We start from the raw sequence: 25,396 nt of genomic DNA, 5'->3' as shown, positions 1-25,396 counted from the left end.
TGGAAAGAGTATTGGGGTGTCAGAGATTTTAGAAGGGGAATGCACAGGAACCGTAGAGATTCTATCACTTGGTCTTATTCTTTCACTTACCTGAAATGTACCAGGACGCTTTGGGCTCTGAAACAAAATCTCAGGTAACTGACAGACATAAGAGGATAAAGGGACATGAACAGTGTGTTGGCAACTAAAACCTTGTACAAGCATAGAGAGAGGCACACAAGGTGCTTTTGAAGGAAGGCCTCAGGGCTCTCCAAGGTAAGTGCAATTAGATAGCATAGGATTCTCCAGGTGGGGAATCAGGGCTTAAAGATAGCAGGGCCTCTGAATTGGGCCTCAAGGAAGTCACAAGGAAATGAGGCACCTCTTTCTCCCCTGCCCTGCAGCCTTGTCCTTAGCATCATTCTATTCAGCATGATTTTTATGTTGCCATCTCTTTTCATGACATATGTTTGTCATCATAGACCCAGTTTTTCAGAGAGCACAGCTACATATGCGTTTGGTATACAAACAACATTGGTTACAAGGGCGGCCAGCACTAATGAGGGTCTTGGCCAGAAGTTTAGGACCAAAGTAGAGCCCATTCTGGTCAAATCTGTTTCAAGGTATTCAGCAGAATGAATTCTCTTCTTCAAAGGGGAACCTTCCCTGGAGGAAGAAAGGGGTGAATGTCAGGTCACTCGAGATGAGCCATTAATGACATTACCCTACTGTGGGATGCGACCATGATCTGAAGCTATGCCAAGTATCAGTAATTCTTTTGTCCTTGGAAAATCAAATATACCGAGAGTCCTGCCAACCAGCAAGACATAGGTTCCTTTCGTGCCTGCCCAAAATGTAATTTGTGTTTCAGTAAACTCATGTTTCCCCTCATATTCTGACTGTTAAGATTAGACTGTTGACAATTGTCAAGACACTATGTAGGCCCAGTTAAATCTTTTTTCCTTGTGATTCCTACCTTGGCCCCACCAAGTCAGAGACCATTCATCAGTTCTCCATGGTAGAACACTATCTGTATTAAGGCTGACACCCACAGACAAATCCCTACATTAAAATCCATTCTCCCAAGGGTGTCATTTGCTGCTCCTCAGGGTATTTCATTTGCCTGCTCTAGACTCCTGGTGAAATTCCACATTACACTGCTCAGAGAATGGTATGGTTACAGCTTTGTAGGATATGCATGGAGCTAAAATTCATTGCTAATACCAATTGTTGAGAGGGTTTGAAAATAAACACGGCTCATGGCCTTGAGGCCTTGTAGAGAATGTCTCCCCAGATACACAATCCCACCTTGGTTCCTGTGGCCTTTTGGATGGGAGGTCAATCAAATGGGGTCTCTAAGTCACATGAGGAGGGAATGACATGGTGTCACTGTCCAGCACTAGGATGTTGAAGATGTCCCTATGCCAAAATGCCCAAGAAGTGGCCCAGTTTCATCTTCAGTTTAAGAGTATGCCAAATTGCTCCTATGAAAGAAAGCCCTTTCAGCAGGAAGTGGCTCACAAGCCTTCTGTAAAAATGTGATTTTGAGTGCCTTCCCTGCCCTTTCCAATTGAGATGGGATGCCCAAGGATAAAACTGGGTGGGGAAGTAAAGTGAAGTGTAATTTTCTCTATTCCTGTGGCAAGAACAAGAGAAGTTGGTCATTCCCCTGCTGTCCGTGATCAGTGGCTCCTGTCCAGTTCCCTTGGAATTGTCCAGGACAGGGTAGGCATTTGGAATTGCCATTCTGTACCCAAAGTCCAGAGTGGTAGAACATTGCCACAATCAAGCCAGAGCCTGGAGACTGTGATTCTAAAGTGGAAAGATTTTTGAGGTATCAGCAGCTTTAGAAGGGGAATGCACAAGACCCATAGAGATCCCAGCCTTTGGGCTTATTCTTTCACTTACCTGTAATGTGCCAGGATGCTTTGGGCTCTTAAACAAATCCCAAGTGACTGAAAGACAGAAGAGATGGGGACATGAGCAATGTGTTGGCAACTAAAACCTTGCACAAGGGTAGAGAGTCACACGAGGTGCTTTGAATGGAGCCCTCAGGGCTCTGCTACATATTTGCAACTGGATAGTATAGGGTTTCTCAGGTGGACAATCAGGGCTTAGGGACATTAGGGCCTGCAAATTGAGCCTCAAAGAAGCCACAAGGACACCAGGCACCTCTTTCTCCCCTGTCCCAGATCCTGGGCCTCAGCATGATCTCATTGAGCATGATATTTATGTTATCATCCCTCTATATGACACTGGTTTGTCATCATAGACCCAGGTCTCCAGAGAGCACAGCTCCTCATGATTTTGGGACACAAACAACATGGCTTACCAGGGCTACCAGCCCTGATATAGGTCCTGGCCCTAAGAAGCTTAGGCCCAATATACAACCCAGCATGCTGAAATCTGCTTCAAGGGATCCAGCAGAATGAGGTGTCTTCATTATAAGGGTATTTTTGGGGGGAAAAAGAAAGGGAGGATATCAGGGTACTCTTGATATGGACCCTTGATACCACTGCATAGTCTGAGGGAAGTGACCATAGTCTGAAGGCATGCTATGGAGCAGTAAATTTCTGGCACTTTGAAAATCTGAGCCATAGTGTGTCCTGCTACACACTTAGAGATAGGTTCCTTTCTTGTCTGCCCAAGACTTAACTTCAGTGTTTTAATAAAGGCATTTTTCCCCTCATACTCTGACTCTTAGCATTAGACTGATGACAATTTTCATGACACTATGCAGGGCTTCTTATAGTTTTCTCCTTGTGATTCTTATGTTGGCTCAACCAATTCAGAGACCTGTCATCTGCTCTCCATGATTGAGCACTATCTATTTAAATGTTGAGACCCACAGGTGAATTGCCACTTGAGGATCTGTTCTCTCAGAAATCTTCTGTGCATCCTCTCAGCCTGTTTTGCTTGCCTACTCTAGACCCCTTGGGAAATTACACATTAGTGTGGTCACAGAATTTTTTTGTTCATATTTTGTAAGATATGCATGGAGTTGAAAAAAAGTCAGTCCTGGTAAAATCTCTTCAAGGGAACCATGAGAATCAATTTTCTTCTTAATTCTCTCCTATGATTGTGAACCTGAACATTATAGGATTCCTCAAATGGAGAAACAGCATGAGAATAACGGCCTGTGCCATGGAACTCAAGGAATCCCCCAAGGACTTTTAGGCCCCTTCTCTCCCCCTGCCCCCATCATGTAGGCCGGGCTTCTTAGTAATTTATTTAGCATGATTATTATGTTATCATCTTTCTTCATGGTATTTATTTGTCATCATTGCTCCAGGTCCCTAAAGTGTGCAGCTATGCTGCATTTGAGACACAAAAATATTGTGTGCCAGGGCTTTCTCCATAGCTCTTTTCTTCCAGATTGCTTCTTCTGAAGTATACAGTCTGAACTCAGGGAACAAATTAATTTAGAGAGAGTTTTCCCTTTGAAAGCATTATTGTTGTGCTAGTGCGTGAAGGTTGTGGTACTTATTTCTTAATTTTTTTTGTTCTTTCTCAGAATTCAAGAGCACATTGAACACGTCCTCTTAAAGGGGAGGAAGTATGATCCTATGCATGCTATTCCTTAAAAAATCTTGGAGAATTCTTGTACAAGCACCTACCTCCCTTGATGTATAACATCACCTGGAGTATGATTCAAACTTGTACATAAATGTCATTATAGAATGAAGTATGAAATCCTAGAAACCTTTCCAAATGCAGATATTTTCCTGGATCCCATGCAATTCCACTCATTTCAGAGATGGGTAAGATCTTGGAATAATGTACTGTGAGGAATATTGGTTTCTCTGAACTCACACATTTTCTAAAAGAGAATACATGGGTGACACACATGAATTCCTTTTGTTTCTCTATGAGAATGGTGTTTATCACTCCCAGACTTAGACAATGTTCACCATTCAATTTTCTTTCATTAAAGTTTGCTAGGTGGATGTACCCATTCACCTGATCTATCATGACTTCTAAGCTTCATATTATGGCACAGTCTATCTGAGGGGCCTGAAGGAATCCTTAAAAAAATTAAGAGGAGGGACCTGTGGGAGAACACAGAAGATTCCAAGCTAGATCTGAGCTTGCTTTGCCCAGCAGGGCTGCATAAGGGGATGGATTATCAATGTGCATGGTTACCAGGAGGTTGGAAGGGACTGCACTTGGCTGTGCTAGGAGGAGGTATTTTGCTCCACAGCTTAGCATTACATTAAAAAACCCTTAAGATGAGACAGAAGGGGCTGAGGGATAAGGACTCATGCCCTACCAAGGCTATCTTGAAGTTCTATATACCTCTCTCAAATCTTTATTTCTATCTAAATCTCTTATCCAACACTACTCAAGAACACCCTGGAAAAAGGTGGGAACAGGTACTCCACAGGCCACAGACCCTAATTTCATGAAATGCCCAGGTTTAGAAAAGAGTTAGCAGGTCATGATAATTAAATCGAGTGCTTCCCTTTCTCCATGAAGATCAGTAGCACTACTGGGATCCTAACATACAAAATAGCCCTTATCTTCCTGGATGTTCCTCTGCTATGGTCATAATAGAAACCTGAGGGGATGCAACAAAAATATTAGCATATGTCAGCAATGAACTCAGATGCATTTTCAGGAGTAGGCCACGTGGTGTGTGTGTTTGATAAAATCTCTTTGTTATCATACCATATTGTATTTATTCACCTCAGTTTACAAAAGTTCGGTTTTAGGGATACCTAAATGGCAAAGTTGTTTATATACTAATTGATACTTGCTAAATAGTCAGAGCATGGGAACTGAGAGTTCTGTCACATCCTTCTAATTTCTGCAAATGTCCAATAAGATGCTATTCTTAAATTGGAAAAAGTACAATGTATATTTTGAAAACTTCCATGTCAAAAACTTAGTGGCACCTATAACTTGCAAAGTAAACAAAATAGTATTGAAAAATCAGAGGACATATTTTCAGAATCCACATCAACACAAGTGGTATAAACTAAACAACTTAACTTGAATAATTGTGGGATATGGACTTACATTCAGGACTGATCACTGTGGTATTACTCAGCATTAGAGATGAGAATAAAACAAGGTAGAAATGGGACTTTTATGGATGGTCTTTAAAATAGATAAAGATAGGGAATCCAGGGAGTCTTTAAGTTTGATATTGGAAATTAAATATTGTAGGGAAAGCATAAGATAGGAGGTGGTCCTGAGTCTCATTAAAAAATAACCTTCATACAATGGGGATATTTAAGTCAAGAAGCATACAGAAAATGGAAATATTTGGTTAGCTTGTCACTAGCTTATAAGGAAAATTTCAAAATATGACATAGAATAAAGGAGACCTGAAATTTGATAATCTTGATAATTTTATCAAGAATCCAAACATAACTCTCAAAGGAGTAAAACACAGAAATCATTTCCTTGAACTCCTGGGGCCATTGGTAATAATTTCATGAAATTCCAAGCCTGAGAAAAGAGTTAGCATGTCATGAAAATCAGATGTGGTGCTTACCTCTCTGTAAGAAGAATCAGTAGCCTCTGTGGGATCCTAACCTGCAACATAATATAAATAAAATATATCAGGCACAAATAGGTGTCCAGGTAAGGATCCATGCCTTACTAGTAAAAACATGAAGCCATCTTAGCACATAAAACATTACTGACAAACAGTGATGTGATTTCTTTGCTCTCCTAAATTTTGGCTTTTCTTGAGGGGATACATTTTCTCACCTATCCTTCCTCTAATGAGGCAGTCTTAATCCATTAGGCAATGAAGGGAGAGACAGACAGACAGAGAGACAGAGAGAGAGATATCTCTTTCAAAGGACAGCAGTAGCTGTACTCCAGCAGGAAGAAGATATAGCATTTGTATCTTAGACTTCGTGTTATATCTCAGGGTTCAAGAGCACACTGAATTTGGGCCTTAGGAGGCAGGAAGATGGACCATAGCTAAGATATTAATTCCAAGTCTTATAGAATTCTTGAGCAATCACTTAGCTCCATTGATGTGTAATATCACCTGGGAAATTGTTCAAACTTGCCCAGCAGCAGATTATGGAATGATGTGTGAAAATCTAGAAACCCATCCAAATAAAGATATTTTCCTGGATCTTTGGCAATTCCACTCATTTGGAGATGGGTAAGACCTTGAAATTAAGGACTCTGAGGTATATTGTTCTCTCTGAAAATAGTCACATTGTAAAAGGGAAGGATGCCTGCATAGCAAACATGAATTCCTTTGTTGATTTCTCATTGAGAATGGTGTGCATCACTACCAGATTAGGACAAGGTTCAAGATTCAACTTACCTTTCAATACACTTTGCAAGGAGAAGGTATCCATTCAAGTGATGTAATATGACTCCTAAACATTCATATTAATTTATCTGTATGAAACAATCACACACACACACACACACACACACACACACACACACACACACACACGTATAAAGTTTTATTTTTCATTTGTAGTGACTCACATAATGACAGCACAGTGCAGGTGGTTCTTCCATGTTTCACTTTAAAAATTTTGAGTGTCTGCCTTCTTATCTACTCACTCTTGTCACTTCCTATCCTCAGATGATTATTTTCCTGATTGATAATTCTCAGTGCAATACTTGTTTGAAGTAACATGTGCAATTGTTTGAGATTTATGATGTGTGTGCATTATCTAAACTTACTAAAAACTACAAAATAAATGTAAAGAAATTAAAGCCCTTACTTCAAACCTTGTGCTTCAAACAAACAATGCATTTAAGACATGGATGCTCAAAAAAATAATTTCATGAAGAAGGAATTATGGTGGTAAGATGTGGTTAATGATGAGGTAAAATTAAAAAAGCTGATGGATATGGTGCCTCACAGTAACATGTTTATTAGCATCCATAATAATACAGCTTCCAGAAAGAAAGGTATATTCAGTGACAATATATAGAAAAGGATTCTTCTTATAACATGATTAATTATCTCACATTATGGCCAAATGGCACAAAGGAGCAGGAGAGGCACAGTCCTGTTCTGGTGGAAGTGAGTCCTGTAATCCTTTGTTGTCTTTTTCCAATGTAGGAATGTGAAATTCCCATGGCAGTGTCAGGAGAAGCTCAATGATTCTTTCACTGCTTCCACATCTTTTGATATTTTTTTTCATTCAGGCTTATATGAGTCAATAACTTAACAGGAATATACACACTATGGTTTAGTACAGTATATTCCAGAGGGAAAGGAATGAAGCAAATATTAGGACAGGTTGGTACACCAAAATATTGTGATTTCGTCCAAATTTAGGAGACCAAATCTAGTCTGCACTGTTTTCTGTCATCCTTCAAATGGGAAGAGTTTTGGCCAGGTTCTAGAAACATTGTTCTTGAGAGGATCTCCTATCTGAAATTCAGATTGCCATTGGTATGAGTTGATCACTGTCCTCAGAGACTTGACATCATCATTGATCCAGACAAACCCTTTCCTACCATGAGACTATTTCCACTGCCATGTGAATGCTGGGACAGCTATTCTCTTCCTATTTGAAAAAGAAGATCAGGATTGTGCAACAGGCTTGTTGCTCTGGTCCTAAGCAGAAGTCCTGAACCAGCTATTGCAAGAATAAATTGTGATCCTCTTTTTAGAGCACAGATTGTTAAACAAGTATCAGTACTCTATTGTGCAACAGGTACTGATAACAAAAAGAATCACATTTTAGGGCATTTATGGGATGACTTTTCATCCTGAAAAAGGATTTCCATGAGAAAAAGGGCTAAATGTATTAAATAGTCATCAAGAAGACATGGGTCACCATTTAATATATTTAGATAGGCATTCCAAAATTTGGATTTCATGAAAATCTAATATTCAGGAGTTTTTGTTAGATTTCTCCCCTTATTCCTCCTCCTTCTCCTCTTTCTCAAACTCCTCTGCCTATGCCAGGCCTAGAATTTGTCTTCTGTCACTGTTGAGTATGGAACCTTCAGGTGATCATTCAAATGTTAATAGTCTACTGAATCCAGAGCTTAATGTTCCAAAGCCAACATCTTCCTGGGTGTTTCTCTGCTAGGGTCATAATAGAAACTGGAGGGAAAGCAACAAATAAATTTGTGTATGTAACAAATGATCACAGATTCATTTAAAGGGGCATGACTTGTATGGTGGATGTTTGAGTCTGGATGAAATGTCACTTGCTATCACACTGTGTTGTATTTATTCAAATCAAATTACAGAAGTTCAGTTTTTGGGATTCCTAAATGGCAGCAATTTTTATGTACAAATTCAATCTGGATAATTGGTCAGAGAATGAGAACTACAGTTTAGCCACATCCTGCTCATTTCTGCATCTGTCCAGGAAGGTGTTTGTCTTAGAACAGATAGAGTACAACACCAGTTTTGAGTAACTTCCCTGAGCAAACATTTAGAGTCACCTGTAACTGTAAAGCAAACAAAATAGTATTGAAAGCTCAGAGCGGGTATTTTCAGAATCCAAATCTATCCAAGTCAGACAAGGTAAAGAACTAAACTTGATCCTCAGTGCTCTGGAACATACATTCAGTACTGGTCTCTGACTGGTTACTCAGCATTAGGGAAGAGGACCAGGCAAGGTAGAGTTAGTAATTTGATGGATAGACTGTAAAGGAGAAAAAGAGAGAATCTGGGAATCTTTATGATTGAACTTCAGAAAATCTCTATTGAATGGAAAACATGAACTAGGAGGTGGTCTTGAGTGTCATTACAAAATAACTTTCACACAAGTGGGATTTTTTTATTAAAATAATTTATTTAATTTTACTTTATGGAGATTAGTGTGAGGGTGTCAAATCCCCTGGAAATGGAGTTACAGACAGGTGTGAGCCACCATGTGGGTGCTGAGAATTGAACTCAGGTCCTCTGGAAGAGTAACCCGTGCTCTTAACTGCTGAGTCATCTCTCCAGCCCCACAAGTGTGATCTTTTAAATCAAGAAGCATACATGGAATGGAAATATTTGGTTCCCTTTTCACTAGCTGGATAAGGGAATTCCAATCTAGGAGGCATAGAATAAAGGAAACCTGAAAATTGATAAACTTGATATCAAGAATCTAAACATAACTGTTAAGAGATTCAAATCAGAGAAATCATTTCTTTGAACTCCATAAGCCATGGATTCTAATTTGGTGAAATCTCCAGCTTTAGAAATGAGTTTGCAGGTCATAAAAATCAGATGTTTTGCTTATGTCTCTGCAAAAAGAATCAGTACCATCCCTGGGATCCTAACCTGTAACAAAATAGAAATAAAATATATCCAGGACAGATAGGTGTCTGCATGCCTTACTAGCCACACCCTGAAAACATCCAAGCAAAAACAAACTTCCTGACAAACTTTGATGTCCTTTCTTTGCTCTCCTAAATTTTGGCTTATCTTGACAGGACACATTTTCTTCTTGATTGCTTCCTCTGATGCATTCAGTCTAAACACATTAGGCAATGAAAGAAGAAAAAGAGATAGAAATACAGAAATACTGTGAAAGGAGAGTGGTAGATAGAAATACAGAAATACTGTGAAAGGAGAGTGGTAGTTTTACTCAGATAGGATAAAGATATGGCATTTGTGTCTTAGATTTAGTGTTCTGTTTCAAGGTTCAAGAGCACATTGAATGTGTGCTCTTAGGAGGCAGGAAGCTTGACTCTATCCATGATATTCCTTCCAAGTCTGGTAGAATTCTTGGGCAAGCACCTGCTTCTTGATTTGTAATATCCACTGGTTATGATTGAGACTTTCACGTCACAGATTACAGAATGAAGTATGAAATCCTAGAAACCCTTCCCAATGCAGATAATTTCCTGGATCTTGGGCAATTCCACTCTCTTCAGAGATGGGTATGATCTTGAAATTATGGTCTGTGGACTTGACAATTTTCTCTGAAAACAAGCATTTGATAAAAGAGAAGGTTACCTGGATGGCAAACATGAATTCCTTTGCTGATTTCTCTTTGAGAATGGTGTGTATCACTACCAGACTAGGACAAGTTTCAAAATTCTATTTCCACTTCAAGAAACTTTGCTATGTGAGTGTTCCCTTCAAGTGATCTATCATGACTCTTAATGCCTCTTTTTATAGAATCTCTATGAAACAATGTCATATATATATATATATATGTGTGTGTGTGTGTGTGTGTGTGTGTGTGTGTGTGTGTGTGTGTGGTATTGTATTCCCCCAAATATTGTGCATGCTAATAAACCTATCTAGGATCAGAGACAGAGAAGCCACAATATTAAACATAAAGGATAGCCAGTGGTAGCACACACTTTTAATCCTAGCATTCCAGAGGCAGAAATCCATGTGTTCAAGGATACAGACAGGTATGGTGACTCATCGTGCCTTTAATCCCAGAAAACAAGGCTTTAACCCCAGGGAGTGTAGGCAGAAGACAGAAAGATATATAAGGCGTGAACACCAGGAACTAGAAGCATTTGGCTGGTTAAGCATTTGGCTGGTTAAACATTCAGGTTTTTGAGCAGCAATTCAGCTGAGACCCATTCTGAATGAGGACTCAGAGGTCTCCAGTCTGAGGAGACAAGACCAGCTCAGGATCTGGCGAGGTGAGGTAGCTGTGACTTGTTCTGTCTCTCTGATGTACCAGCATTGACCCCAATAACTGGCCTCAGGTTTGATTTTATTAATAAGAACTTTTAAGATTCCTGCTACACATATATGTATGTATCAGTATGTCATTGTTTCATCTTTCTTTTGTAGTGTTTCAAATAATCTTGGCAGAGCACATGTGGTTCTTCAACGTTTCCTTTCAGGAACTTTGAGTGCCTGCCTTGTTATCTACTCTCTGATTACCTGCTTGCCTCTTCCTATTCTCAGGTAATTGTTTTCCTGACTGATCATTTTGAATGCAATTCTTTTTGGAAGTAACATGTGGCAGTCTTTGAGGCCTATGATGTGTGTGCATGATCTCAACTTACTAATACCTACACAAAATGTAAACAAACTGAAGCCCTCACTTCTAACATTTTACCTCAAACACACAATGCACTTAAGTCATGGACCCTCATCAAAAATTATAATTTTGTCAAGAAGACATTATGATGGTAAGATGTGATTGGTGAGCAGGTCAACATCTGAAAGCTGTTTGATCTGGTGCCTCACAGTAAGATGACTATTTGCACCCATAAAAATACAGCTTCCAGTAAGAAGGGTATATTCAGTGACAATATATAGAAAAAGACTTTTTCTCACAACATGGTGAATTATCTCACATTGTGGCCAAATGACACAAAGGAGCAGGAGAGGCACAGTCCTGTTCTGGTGGAAGTGAGTCCTGTAATCCTTTCTTGTCCTTTTGCCAATTTGGAAAGTGAAATTCCCATGGAAGTGCCAGGAGATGCTCAATGATTCTTTCACTGCTTCTACATCTTTTGATATTTTTTCATTCAGGCTTGCATGATTGGATAACTTAAAAGCAATGTACACCATATATTTACTACAGTACTTTCCAGATGGAAAGGAATGAAGCAATTTTTAGGACAGGTTGGGCACACACAAATATTGTGATTTCATCCAAATTGAGGAGACCAAATCCAGTCTGCACTGTTTTCTGTCATCCTTCAAAGGGGAAGAGTTTGGGCCAGATTCTGGAAATGTCATCGTTCTTGAGAGGATCTCCTATCTGGACCTCAGATTGCCATTTGTATAAGTTGATCACCGTCCTCAGAGATTTGTTGTCATTGTTGATCCAGACAACATGTTGATCCAACAACCTCTCTCACCACATGACTGTTTCCACTGCTAGGGCAATGCTGGAACAGCTATTCTCTTTGGCTTTAAAAAGGAAGATCAAGATTGTGCAGCAGGCTTGTTGTTTTCATCCTCAGCAGAGGTCCTTAACAAAATATTGCAAGAAAAAAACTGTCATCTGCATTTTAGAACATAGATGACATGAATAAGTATCAATCCTCTATTGTGCCACAGGTTCTGATAACAAAGAGAAGCACATTAGTGGACTTTCATGGGATGAGTTTTCATCTTGAAATCAGATTTCCATCAGAAAAAAGACAAAATGTGTTAAATAGGCATTCAACATGTCATGGGTTACCATTTAATATTTTTAGAGAGGCATTCTAATTTTCGGATTTCATGAAAATCTAATATTCAGGACTTTTTGTAGCTTTTTCCTCCTCCTCCTGCTCCTTCTCTTCCTCTTTCTCAAACTCCTCTACCTCTTCTGCCTCTAAATGCCCATAGTTTTTTTTTTCTATCTCACTGCACAGTGTGGGCTTTCTAGTTGCTTTCCCAACTGTCAACACTATTGAAAACCTCACACTTGTTTTCCAAATCAGCACCCTCCTTGTTGTTTCTCTGCTACGGCTGTGATAGAAAACCAAGGAGAACATAAAACAGATAAGTATATGTGAGAAATAATCACAGATGCATTTTCATTGGCAGGCCTTGTGGTGTGTGTGTTTGAGTTCTGATAAAAAGTCATTCTTGTATTTACATCGTATTGTATTTATTCACCTCTGTTTATGAAAGTTCAATTTTAGGAATCCCTTAATGAAAAGAATTCTATACATATATTGATTCTTTCTAAGTTGTTCAAAACATGGGAATTTAGAGTTCTGCTACATCCTCTTCATTTCTGTATCTGTCCTGCAAATTGCTTGTCTTAAACCAGATAGACTACAGAACAAGTTTTGAGTAACTTCCCTGAACAAACACTTACAGTCACCTGTAACTTGCAAAGCAAACAAAATGCTATTGAAAACCCAGAGGAGATATTTTCAGAATCTTAATCTATACAAGTCAGATAAGGTAAAGACCTAAACTTGATCCTCAGTGTTCTAGGATTGACATTTTATACTGGTCTTTGTGTTATTAGGTAAATAACCAAACAAGGTAGAGATAGTCGCTTGTTTGATGGGTTGCATAGGACAAAAAGATAATGAATCTGCAAGACTGAGCATCAGAAATTCAGTATTGAATGGAATGCATGAGCTATGAGATGGTCTTGCATGTAATTACAAAATAACCTTCACACTTCTGAGATCTTTTAAATCAAGAAGCATACAGGGAATGGAAATATTTGTTTCCCTTGTCACTAGCTTGGTAAGGGAATTCTAATCTCTGAGTTATAGAATAATCAAGACCTGAAAATTGAAAACTTGTATACTCTAGCATGAATCCAAATATAACTGTCAAGAGAATTAAATCAAAGAAACAATATTCATTGAACTTCTGGTGTCATATACCCTTCTTTAAGAACTCTTCAGCCTTAATAGTTATTGTGTTTCCAGTATCAGATTTCTTGATTACCTCTCCCACCTGAATAATTTTTAGCCCTCTGGGATTTTAATTTTTTGACAATATAGAACTAAAATATATCTGTCATTAAAATGGCACTGTCCATCTTTACATATCTTTAAACAGGCATCCACATTTTGAATTTCATGACAATATATTTATCAGGAGATTTTTTTGTTAGCTAATTCCTCATCCTCCTTCTCCTCTCAGCTTCTCAGTTTCCTCTTCCTTTTCTACCTAAATATTTTGTCCTCTATCTCACACCCAAGTATGGTCTTTCCATTTCATTCTTCAATTGTCAATACTCTTCTGAATTCTGAAGCTTGTGCCCCAATGCCATCATCCTCCTGCATGTTTCTTTGCTCTGGTCTGAATAGAAACCACAGGGGAAGCAACAAATTGATTGGTAAATGTTCAGCAATAATCTTAGATACATTTTCAGGGTGTTTGAGTTTGGATGAAATCTCCTTGTTATCACACCATGTTGTATTTATTCACCTAATTTTTAAAAAATTCAGTTTAGTGATCCCTAAATTGATTCTTGCTAATTAGTCTGAGCATGAACATTTAGTGTTCTATCATACCCTCCTCTTTTGTGTTATTGTACAGTAAGATGCTTTTCTTAAATTGGATATGCTAAAACACAAGTTTTATGTAATGTCCCATAAAAAAGTTTTGATTCACCTGTAACTTGAAAAACAAAACAAAATAGTGGTAAAAACTCAGAGGGGGTGTGTTCAGTATCCTCTTATATATGTTCAATAAGACAAACATGTAAACCTGATTCTCTGTGTTTTAGGAGCCTATATTCAGGACTGGCTTCTGTTGCACTACTCAGCTAGGGAATAGTACAAGATAGGAAAGAAAAAGGAGTCTGTGGCAAAAAATTTAAAGGAGAATAAGATAGGTAATCAAGGGAGGCTTTAAGATTGAATATCAGAAATTCACATTTGAACAGAAAGCTTAAATTTTCAGGTGATCTAGAAAGTCCTTACAGCATAACCTTAACACAACTGGGGTCTTCTAAATTAAGAAGCATACATGGTATGGTAAAATTTGGTAACTTTGTCACTAGCTTGAAAAGGAAATTACACTCTATGATACCTAAATTAATGGAAGACTTAAAAATGATAAATTTGATAAATCATCATGAATCTCAACATAACTTTCAAGGGAGTACAATCATATTAGTCATATTCCTCAAACTATTGATATTATAGATCCTGATTATAAGATATACCTACTATATTCTAGAGTTACCAAGTCACCAGAATCAGATTTGATGCTCACCTCTCTCACTTAAGGAATAAGTAGCTCTTGCTGTGGGATGGTCTGTGTATCAAATCTGTTGCTCTAATTGGTGAATAAATAAAACACTGATTGGCCAGTGGCTAGGCAGGAAGTATAGGCAGAACTAACAGAGAGGAGAAAAGAAAGAACAGGAAGGCAGAAGGAGACACTGCCAGCGAGCCGCCGCCATGATAAGCAGCATGTGAAGATATAGGTAAGCCACAAGCCATGTGGCAAGGTATAGATTTATAGAAATGGGTTAATTTAAGCTATAAGACTAGTTAGCAAGAAGCCTGCCACGGTCATACAGTTTGTAAGCAATATAAGTCTCTGTGTTTACTTGGCTGCATCTGAGCGGCTGTGGGACTGGCCGGTGACAGATTTGTCCTGACTGTGGGCAAGGAAGGAAAACTCTAGCTACAAGCTCTGCTGGACTCTAAGCTGCAATTTAATAGAATTATAATATATCAGGGATGGAAATGTGTCCACACAACTCTGTATGCCTAGCTAAACACACCTGCAGCTATCCTACCAATACAACCTTCCCAACAAACACTTCGGTAGATCCTTTGCTTTTCTAAATTTTGGTTTATCTTGCAAAGAAACCTTTTCTTTCTAATCACTTCATCTAAAGCAGTCAATCTAAGCACATTTGACAATGAAATAATAGAGAGTTGGCTCTTTGAAAGTATAGTGTTGCTTATACTCAAGCAGAGAAAGGATTTGACATATATATACATATATATATATATATATATATATATATATATATAAAACACACACATTAGATACATTTGTTATGAATTCTTTTTTTTTTTTTTTTGGTTTTTTGAGACAGGGTTTCTCTGTGTAGCTTTGCACCTTTTCTGGAACTCGCTTTGGAGACCAGGCTGTCCTCGAACTCAAAGAGATCCACCTGCCTCTGCCTCCTGAGTGCTGGGATTAAAGGTGTGTGCCACCACCGCCCGGCATGAATTCTTTTTTTATACCTTTGAAAATATAATGCTCCATGAAGGCCTTCATTCAACTGATCTATCATGAGCCCTAACTCCTTCCTTTTATCGTGGCTCAGTGAAATTTGAAATATATTTTTTTCAATTTTCATTTGATGAGACTCAAATACTCAGCATATTGTATGTGGTTTTTCAATGTTTCACTTGAAAAACTTAGAGTGTCTGCTTTGTTATCTACTCTCTCTCTGTGCACCTGCTTGCCTCTTTGTGTACTGAGCTGAATGTTTTCCTGAATCATAGATCTGAGTGGAATGACTATTGAAAGTAGGATGTGTTTGTGACCTACAGTGTGTATGAAGGCTCTCAGCTTACTAATAAAGACTAATAATGTAAGGGAACTAAAGTCCACAGTTCATGCATTGTACTTCAAACACAGATTGCAGTTATAACCTGGACCATAACAAAAAAAATGATTTTGCCAAGAAGACATTATGATGGAAAGAAGTATTTGGTAAGCAGGTAAATTCTGAGAGCTGATTGATCTGGTGCCTCACAGTAAGATAACTATTAGCATCCAAAGTAATACAGCTTTCAGTAAGAAGGATATATTCACTGACAATATATAGAAAAGGAATTATTCTCACAACATGGTGAATTATCTCACATTGTTGCCAAATTGTGGATAGGAGCATAGAGGCAGTGTCCTCCTAAATTGTCAGTTATGCTTGCAGTAATTTCTATTATTTCTTCTTGCTATTTCCCCAATGTAAGAATGTAAAATTCCCATGGGGCAGCCAGTGAGATGTTCAGTGATTTTTTCATTACTGCCACCTCTTTGGATTCTTTCTTTCAGGCTTGCATGAGTCAATAACTTTAAAATGATTGACAACATTGTTTAACACAGTACTTTTCAGATGGAATGTTAAAAATGCAAATATTGGAGCTAGTTTTAAACATGAAAAGTTGCCATTTCCTCAAAATATAGGAGAACAAAGACAGTCAGCACTGTTGTCTGTTATCCTAAAAATAGTAAGAGTGCCAGCCATCTTCTGAAAACACCATTGCTCTCAAGAAGACATCCTATCTGGACTTCAGATTGCTATTAATATAATTCTGAGACTTATCTTCAGAACCCAACAAATCCTTTCTTTACACATGAATACTTCCACTGAAATGTAAAAGCTAGAGTAGCTAATCTCCACAGCTTTGAAAGGAAAATAAGGATTGAGCACCAGGCTGCTTATTCAGAATTTCAATAGAGGGCTGAACCATAGATAGCATGAATATATGGTCGCCTGCTTCTTACAGCATAAATTAGGTGAACAACATATTGAAGCCTCTATGGTGCCATAGTTACTGAGAAAAGAGAAACACATTGGGCAATTTTTATTGTTTGACTTCTCATTCTAAAATCTGATTTCCATGAAAATAAAGCCAACATATTCTGAAAATGCATCTAAAATGCCATCTTTAAATATCTTTTGATAATTATTCTATAGGTTAGATTATATTAGAATATATTCATCAAGAACTTTTTGGTAGATTCTTTCATCACCTCCTCCTTATTCTCGTTCTCCTACTATTATACCTCAAGGTTTTGTCCTCTACCTCACAGCCCAGTATGTACCTTCCAGTTCATCCTGTAACTGTGACTGTTATGTAGAATCCTGAAACTTGTGTCCCATTACCATCACTATCTTGGATATTTCTCTACTATAGTCAGGACAAGAACCACAGAGAAACCAAAAAGAATGTCTGTATATGTCACTAATAAACTCTAATGCATTTCAGCATGACAAATACTGTGGTTTGTCTTTTGAGTCTGATTTAACACGTCTTTGCTATCACACCATGTTTTATTTATTCACATAACTCCACAAAGGTTCAATATTAGGAATTCCTAAATGGCAATTTTTTAATATAAAAATGATTTTTGCCAGTATGTCTAGTCATGGGTATGTAGAGTTGTACCACATCCTAATCTTTTGTATAAATGTCCAGTAAGATGCTTTACTTAAGTCAGATGTAGCAAAAGAAAATTTTGAGTAATTTCCCACGAAAATACTTAAAGTCACCTCTAACATCCAAAGCAAACATAAAAGTAATGAAAACACAGTGTGAGCATTTTAAGAATCCACATTTATACAAATCACATAAGCCAAATCAATGAATTGATTCTCTGTCCTCTAGGAACCTACAGTCTGGACAGGTCTCTGTTGACATACCGATTATTATGGAACATGATCAGACAAGGTATAAACAGTAGTGTGATGCTTGGAGTTTAGAGGATAGTAAGATAGGGAATCATAGGAGGCATTAAGACTGAATATTTGAAAATCACCTTTGAACTGAATGCATGAATGTGGAGGTGGTCAAGAAAGTCATTACAGAATAACCTTCACACAACTGAGGTCTGTTAAATAAAGAAGCAAACAGGCCATGGTAATATTTGTTTACTTTTTCACTAGCTTGAGAAGGGAATTTCACTCTATGAGACATACAATAATGGAAATGAAAAGTCATATACTTGATAAGTAGCATGAATCCAAATATAACTGTTAAGAGAATGAAATCATAGACATCAAATTGAACTACTGAGGTCACAGATCCTGATTTTAAGAAATCTCCATTATTAGTAAAGAGTTACTGAGTCATGAGAATCATATTCGATGCTTACCTCTCCTGCCTGAGGAATAAGTAGCCCTCTGGGATTCTAACCTACAAAAAATAGAAATAAAATATATCAGGAATGGAAATGTGTCCAGACAACTATGTGTCATGAACTACACCCTACAAACATCCTAGCATATACAGTATTTCCAACAAACACTCAGGTATTTCATTGCTTTCCTAACTTTTGCCTTGTCTTGCATGGACACCTTTTCTTCCTGAGTGCTTCTTCTAAAGCAGTCAGTCTAAACACATTTGACAATAAAGGATAAAAGAGAGTGTCACTTTGAAAGGATAATGGTAGTTGTACTCAAGAGGAAGAAGATATGGAGCATATATTATCTATTATTATATTATTATTTTATAATATATATATATATATATATATATATATATATCTTCTTGTTTTATCACAGGATTCAAGAGCATATTGAACATGTGTTAAGAGAGAGAAAGCCTGATATTTTGATATTCCTGCCAAGTGATGAAGAATTCTTAGGCAAGTACCTAGTTCCTTTGATGTGTATCATTAATTTGATTCACCCTTGCACAGTCACAACATTATAGAATGAAGTATGAAATCCTAGAAACACTTCCAAATGCAGATGTTTTCCTGGATCTTGGGCAATTGCACTCATTTCCAAGATGGATAAGATCTTGGAATTGCGTATTGTGAGAAATATGTGTCTCTGAAATAAGGTATTTTCTAAAAGACAATGATAAGTGGATGGCAATCTTGAATTCCTTTCTTGATTTCTGTTTGAGAATAGTGTACGTCACTACCAGACTAGGACGAGGTTCTCCATTCAATTTCCCTTTCAATGAACACTGCTTGGTGAACATCTTCACTCAACTGATCTATCATGATTCCAAAATTCTTCCTGTCATCATGTCTCAGTAAAATATGACATATTCTTTTGTTTTGTTTTAAATTTGATTTGAATGAAATATTCTGAGTGTAGTGCATGTCATTCTTCAATGTTTCAGTTGAGAAACTTAAGAGTGCCTGCTTCTTTATCTGTTCCCTGTACATATGTTTGTCTCTTTTTTTCTTCAGCTGGTTGTTTTCCTGGCTCATGTAACTGTTTGGAATGCTTGTTGGAAGTAGCTTGTGTTTTTGTTCATGACTAACATTAAGTGTGTGAATGCTCTTAGATTGCTAATTAAAAACAAATAATGTAATGAAACCTAAACACACCCTTAACACGACATACTTCAAGAGGGAGATGGCTGTTAGGACTGGGGAGCATAACATTTAATAAATATGTCAAAAAGACATTATCATGGTAAGATGTAGTTAATGAGTAGATCAAATTCTGAAAGCTGTTTGATCTGATGCCTGAACAATACAATGATCATTAGCTTCAAGAGGTAATCCAACTTCTTCTAAGAAGAATGAGAAATTCACTGTCAATACATAGAAAACAAATGATTCTCAAAATACATGAACTATCTAAGATTGATGAAAAATCAAGGAAAGAAACAGGAGAGGCACATGCTTCCAAAATTCTCCATTATACAGACAGTGAGTCCCACAAACACTTTCTTGTACTTTCCCAAATGTAGGAAAGTAAATGTCACTTGCAAGGGTGATAAAGCTGCTAAGGGAATATTGCAGTGATTTCACCTCTTTGGATTCTCTGGTTTAAGACTACATTAATCAATTACTTAAAAACAGGTGTACACTATAACATATGATACAGTGACTTTCAAATGAAAAGTAAATGAGGAAGTATTATGTCAGTTTTGGGACACTGAAAAAATGCTATTTCCTCAAAATCTCAGATTCAAAGTCAGTCTACACTGTCATCTGTCACTCTTCAACCAAGAGAGTGATAGTGATAGCTTTGTTCTGGAAACATCATTGCTCTCAAGAGCACCTCCAATATGGACACCAGATTGCCATTTGTATTAGTTGATCACCATCCACTGAGACTTGTTGTTGTCATTGATTCAGAAAAACCCTCTCTTTTTTGTTATGTTTGGTTTATTTATTTATTTATTTTGAGTAAAACTAAAACTTATTCTAAGCCACAGTCATCCTTGGGTACCCCCTGCCATATAGCCTCCCTGCTTCCGTGGGTTGCAGTCTGATTGTTCTTTGATTTATATCTAGAATCCACTTATGAGTGAGTTCATACCATGTTTGTCCTTCTGGGTGTGGGCTCCCTCACTCAGGATGATATTTTCTAGTTCCATCCATTAGCATGCAAATTTCATACTGTCATTGTTTTTCTCTGCTGAGTAGTGCTCCATTGTTTATATGTACCATGTTTTCTTAATCCATTCTTCAGTTGACAGGCATCTAGGTTGTTTCCATGTTCTGGTTACTACAAATAGTGCTGCTGTGAACATAGATGAGCATGTTTCTTTGTGGTATGATTGATCATTCCTTGGGTATATGCCCAAGAGTGGTATGGCTGGGTCTTGAGGTAGATCCATTACCAATTTTCTGAGGAACTACCATACTGATTTCCACAGTGGCTGTACAAGTTTGCACTCCCACCAACAGTGGAGGAGTGTTCCCTTTGCTCTACATCCTCTCCAACATAGACTGTCATTAGTGTTTTTGATCATAGGCATTCTGACAGGTGTAAGGTGGTATCTCAGAGTCATTTTGATTTGCATTTCTCTGATAATTAAGGATGTTGAGCATTTCTTTAAATGTCTTTCAGCCATTTGTGATTCTTCTTTTGAGAATTCTCTGTTTTGCTCTTTAGCCCATTTTTTAATTGGATTGTTCAGTATTTTGATATCTAATTTCTTGAGTTCTTTATATACTTTGGAGACCAGTCCTCTGTCAGTTGTGGGGTTGGTGAAGGTCTTTTCCCATTCTGTAGGCTGTCTTTTGGTTTTATTGACCATGTCTTTTGCCCTAAAAAAGCTTCTCAGTTTCAAGAGGTCCCATTTATTAATTGTTGTGCAGTGTTTGTGCAGTGTTTGTTATATTTAGGAACTGAACTCCTGTGCCAATGTGTTCAAGTGTACTTCTTATTTTCTCTTCTATTAAGTTTAGTGTAACTGGATTTATGTTGAGGTTTTGGATCCACTTGGATTTGAGTTCTGTGCATGGTGACAGATATGGATCTATTTGTAACCTTTTATGTATTGACATCCAGTTATGCCAGCACCTTTTTTTTTGGTTTTTCAAGAAAGGGTTTCTCTGTGTAGCTTTGCTCCTTTCCTGGATCTTGCTCTGCAGACCAGGCTGGCCTCAAAATCACAAAGATCCACATGACTCTGCCTCCCGAGTGGTAGGATTAAAGGCGTGCACCACCACTGCCCAGCATCATTTGTTGAAGATACTTTCTTTTTTCCATTAGTTTTGGCTTCTTTGTCAAATATCAGGTGTTCATATGTACATGGATTAATGTCAGAGTCTTCAATTCAATTCCATTGGTCTGTATGTCAGTTTTTAAAGTAATTTTTTTTTTTTTTTTTTTTTTTTTGTCATGATGTTGTCAGATTGCTTTTTATTCAATTCTTTTGTATGTGGTTTTGTTTGTCTGCGTGTTTTTCCTTCCAAGTCTGTGAAGAATTGTGTTGGGATTTTGATGGGGATTGAATTGAATCTGTAGATTGCTATTGGTAAGTTTGCCATTTTTACTGTTAATCTTACCTATCCATGAGCATGGAAGATCCTTCCATTTTCTGATATCTTCTTCAATTTCTTTCTTTAGAGATTTACGCTTTTTTTTCCAGAGCTGAGGACCGAACCCAAGGCTTTGTGCTTGCTAGGCAAGTGTTCTACCACTGAGCAAAATCCTCAATCCCTAGAGATTAAAAGTTCTTATCAAAACGGTCCTTCACTTGTTTAGTTAGTGTCACCCAAGGTATTGCTGTGGGATGGTCTGTATGTCAAATTGCTCTGATTGGTCAATAAATAAAACACTGATTGGCCAGTTGCTAGGCAGGAAGTATAGGCAGGACTAACAGAGAGGAGAAAAGAAAGAGCAGGAAGGCAGAAGGAGATACTGCCAGTCGCTGCCATGAAAAGAAGCATGTGAAGACACCGGTAAGGCATGAGCCACGTGGCAAGGTATAGATTTATGGAAATGGATTAATTTACGCTATAAAAACAGTTAACAAGAATCCTGCCACGGCCGTACAGTTTGTAAGCAATAAAAGTCTCTGTGTTTACTTGGTTGGGTCTGAGCAGCTGTGGGACTGGTGGGTGACAAAGATTTGTCCTGACTGTGGGCAAGGCAGGAAAACTCTAGCAACAAGGTATTTTATATTATTTGTGGCTATTTTAAAGGGTGATGTTTCTCTGACTTCTTTCTCAGCCCTTTTATAATTTGTGTATAAGAGGGCTACTGATTTTTTTGAGTTGATCTTGTATCCTGACACTTTACTGAAAGAGTTTTTCAGCTGTAGGAGTTCCCTGGTAGAATTTTTGGGGTCAGTTATGTATACTATCATGTCATCTGTAAATAGTGAAAGTTAGACTTCTTTTCTAGTTTGTATCCTTTTGATCTCCTTTTGTTGTCTTATTGCTCTAGCTAGAACTTCAAGTACTATATTGAATATGGGGAGAGTGGACAGCCTTGTCTTGTTCCTGATTTTAGTGGTATGGCTTTGAGTTTCTCCCCGTTTAATTTGATGGTGGCTGTTGGTTTGCTATAAATTGCCTTTATTATGTTTAGGAATGTTCCTTGTATTCCTGATCTCTCTAAGACCTTTATCATGAAGGAGTGTTATATTTTGTCAAAGACTTTTTCAGCATCTAATGAGAGGATCATGTTTTTTTTTTTTCAGTTTGTTTATATGATGTATCACACTGACAGATTTTCATATGTTTAAACATTTTTGCATCCCTGGGATGAAACCTACTTGGTCATGGTGGTTAATTTTTTTGATGTATTCTTGGATTCGGTTTGCCAACATTTTGTTGAGTATTTTTGCATCAATGTTCATGAGGGAGATTGGTCTGTAATTCTCTTTCTTTGTTGCATCTTTTTGTGGTTTGGGTATCAGGGTGATTGCAGCCTCATAAAAAGTGTTTGGTAATGTTCCTTTTGTTTCTATTGTGTGGAACAATTTGAAGAGTATTGGAATTAGTTCTTTTTTGAAAGTCTGGTAGAATTCTGTACTGAAAGCATGTGGTCCTGGGCTTTTTTTGGTTGGGAAACTTTTGATGACTGTTTGTATTTCTTTAGGGGTTATTGATCTATTTAAATGGTTTATCTGGTCTTGATTTAACTTTGGCATATCGTATCTATCCAGAAAATTGTCCATTTCTTCCAGATTTTCCAATTTTGTGGAGTACAGGTTTTTGAAGTATGACCTGATGATTCTCTGGATTTCTTCATTGTCTGTTGTAATGTCTCCCTTTTCATTTCTGATTTTGTTAATTTGGGTGCTCTCTCTTTGCCTTTTGGTTAATTTGGCTAGGAGTTTGTCTATCTTGTTGATTTTTTCAAAGAACCAACTCTTTGTTTCTTTAATTTTTTTTGTATTGTTCTCTTAGTTTCTATTTCATTGATTTCAGCCCTCAATTTGATTATTTCTTGGCATCTGTTTCTCCTAGGTGAGTTTGTTTCTTTTTGTTCTAGAGCTTTCAGTTGTGCTTTTAATTCATTGGTGTGAGATTTTTCCATCTTCTTTATTGGGTGCATTTAGAGCCATGAATTTTCCTCTTGGCACTGCTTTCATAGTGTCCCAACGTTTGGGTATGTTGTACTTTCATTTTCATTGAATTCTAGGAAATCTTTAATTTCTTTCTTTATTTCTTCCTTGACCCATTGATATTTCAGGTGGGCATTATTCAGTTTCCATGAGATTGTAGGCTTTCTATAATTTTGTTGTTGTTGAAGTCTAACTTTAATGCATGGTGGTCTGATAAGATACAGGAAGTTATCCCAATGTTTTTGTATCTGTTGAGATTTGTTTTGTAACCAAGCATATGGTCAATTTTTGAGAACGTTTCATGGGGTGCTGAGAAGAAGGTATATACTTTTGTGTTAGGATGGAATGTTCTGTAGATATCTATTAAGTCCATTTGAGTTATAACATCCGTTAGGGCCTTTATTTCTTTGTTAAGTTTCAGTCTGGTAGATCTGTCTTTTGGTGAGAGTGGTGTGTTGAAATCCCCCACTACTAATGTGTGGGGTTTGATATGCATGTTAAGCTTTAGTAGTGTTTCTTTTATGAATGTGGGTCTCCTTGTATTTGGGGCATAAATGTTCAGAATTGAGACTTCATCTTGGTGGATTTTTCTTGTAATGAATATGTAACGTCCATCTTATCTCTTTTGATTGATTTTAGTTTGAAGTCCATTTTATTAGCTATTAGGATATCTACACCATTTGCTTCTTAGGTCCATTTGCTTGGAAAACCTTTTCCCAGGCCTTTACTCTGAGGTAATGTCTGTCTTTGAAGTTAACGTGTGTTTCTTGTATGCAGCAGAAGAATAAATCCTGTTTTCTTATCCATTCTGTTAGTCTGTGTCTTTTTATAGGTGAGTTGAGACCATTGATATTGGTGGATATTAATGACCAGTTATTGTTAATTCCTGTTATTTTTGTGGTCCTGTTGCATTTTCCTTCTTTGGTGTTTGTTGGTGTGGTTTTATCTATTGCCTGAGTTTTCATGGGTGTGTTTAACTTCTTTGGGTTGGATTTTTCCTTCTAGTGCTTTCTGTAGGGCTGGATTTATGGATAGGTATTGTTTAAATCTGGTTTTATCGTGGAATATTTTGTTTACTCCGTCTATGGTGATTGAGAGTTTTGCTGTATAATAGTCTGGTTGGCATTCGAGGTCTCTTAGTGTCTGCATAACATTTGTCCAGGACCTTCTAGCTTTCATAGTCTCTATTGAGAAGTCTGGCATTATTCTGATGGGTCTGCCTTTATATGTTACTTGGTCTTTTTCCTTTGCAGTTCTTAATATTTTTTCTTTGTTCTGTATGTTTAGTGTTTTGATTATTATGTGGCGAGGGGACTTTTTTTTTTTGCATCCAACCTATTTGGTGTTCTGTAAGCTTCTTGTATCTTCATAGGTATTTCTTTCTTTAGGTTAGGAAAGTTTTCTTCTATGATTTTGTTGAATATATTTTCTGTGCCTTTGAGTTGGTATTCTTATTCCTCTTCTATCTTTATTACTCTTAGGTTTGGTCTTTTCATGGTCTCCCAAATTTCTTGGATGTTTTTGTGTTACGACTTTTTTGTCTTTAGTGTTATCTTTGACTGACGAATCTATTTTCTCCATTGTGTCTTCAGTGTCAGAGATTCTCTGTTCCATTTCT

The 25,396-nt window shown here is 37.5% G+C and overlaps 5 non-coding genes across 5 annotated transcripts; all 5 read right to left on the bottom strand.

Annotated features, from left to right (window-relative positions):
* Positions 1 to 386: 386 nt before the first annotated feature.
* LOC114689044 lies at positions 387 to 464 on the bottom strand. Its single transcript, XR_003733849.1, has one exon. It is a non-coding gene; the product is annotated as a small nucleolar RNA SNORD115 (small nucleolar RNA).
* Positions 465 to 2,176: 1,712 nt separating this feature from the next.
* On the bottom strand, positions 2,177 to 2,255 carry LOC114689042. Its single transcript, XR_003733847.1, has one exon. It is a non-coding gene; the product is annotated as a small nucleolar RNA SNORD115 (small nucleolar RNA).
* Positions 2,256 to 3,191: 936 nt separating this feature from the next.
* On the bottom strand, positions 3,192 to 3,269 carry LOC114689047. The gene has a single exon (XR_003733851.1). It is a non-coding gene; the product is annotated as a small nucleolar RNA SNORD115 (small nucleolar RNA).
* A 4,068-nt stretch (positions 3,270 to 7,337) lies between these two features.
* Positions 7,338 to 7,416, bottom strand: LOC114689051. Its single transcript, XR_003733855.1, has one exon. It is a non-coding gene; the product is annotated as a small nucleolar RNA SNORD109A (small nucleolar RNA).
* A 4,192-nt stretch (positions 7,417 to 11,608) lies between these two features.
* On the bottom strand, positions 11,609 to 11,674 carry LOC114689049. Its single transcript, XR_003733853.1, has one exon. It is a non-coding gene; the product is annotated as a small nucleolar RNA SNORD109A (small nucleolar RNA).
* Positions 11,675 to 25,396: the final 13,722 nt, after the last annotated feature.

The sequence above is a fragment of the Peromyscus leucopus genome, chromosome 1 (assembly GCF_004664715.2).
Source record: "Peromyscus leucopus breed LL Stock chromosome 1, UCI_PerLeu_2.1, whole genome shotgun sequence".
Lineage (NCBI taxonomy): Eukaryota > Metazoa > Chordata > Mammalia > Rodentia > Cricetidae > Peromyscus > Peromyscus leucopus.
The sequence above is the reverse complement of the archived record's forward strand: the minus strand, read 5'-3'. Positions and strand labels throughout refer to the sequence as shown.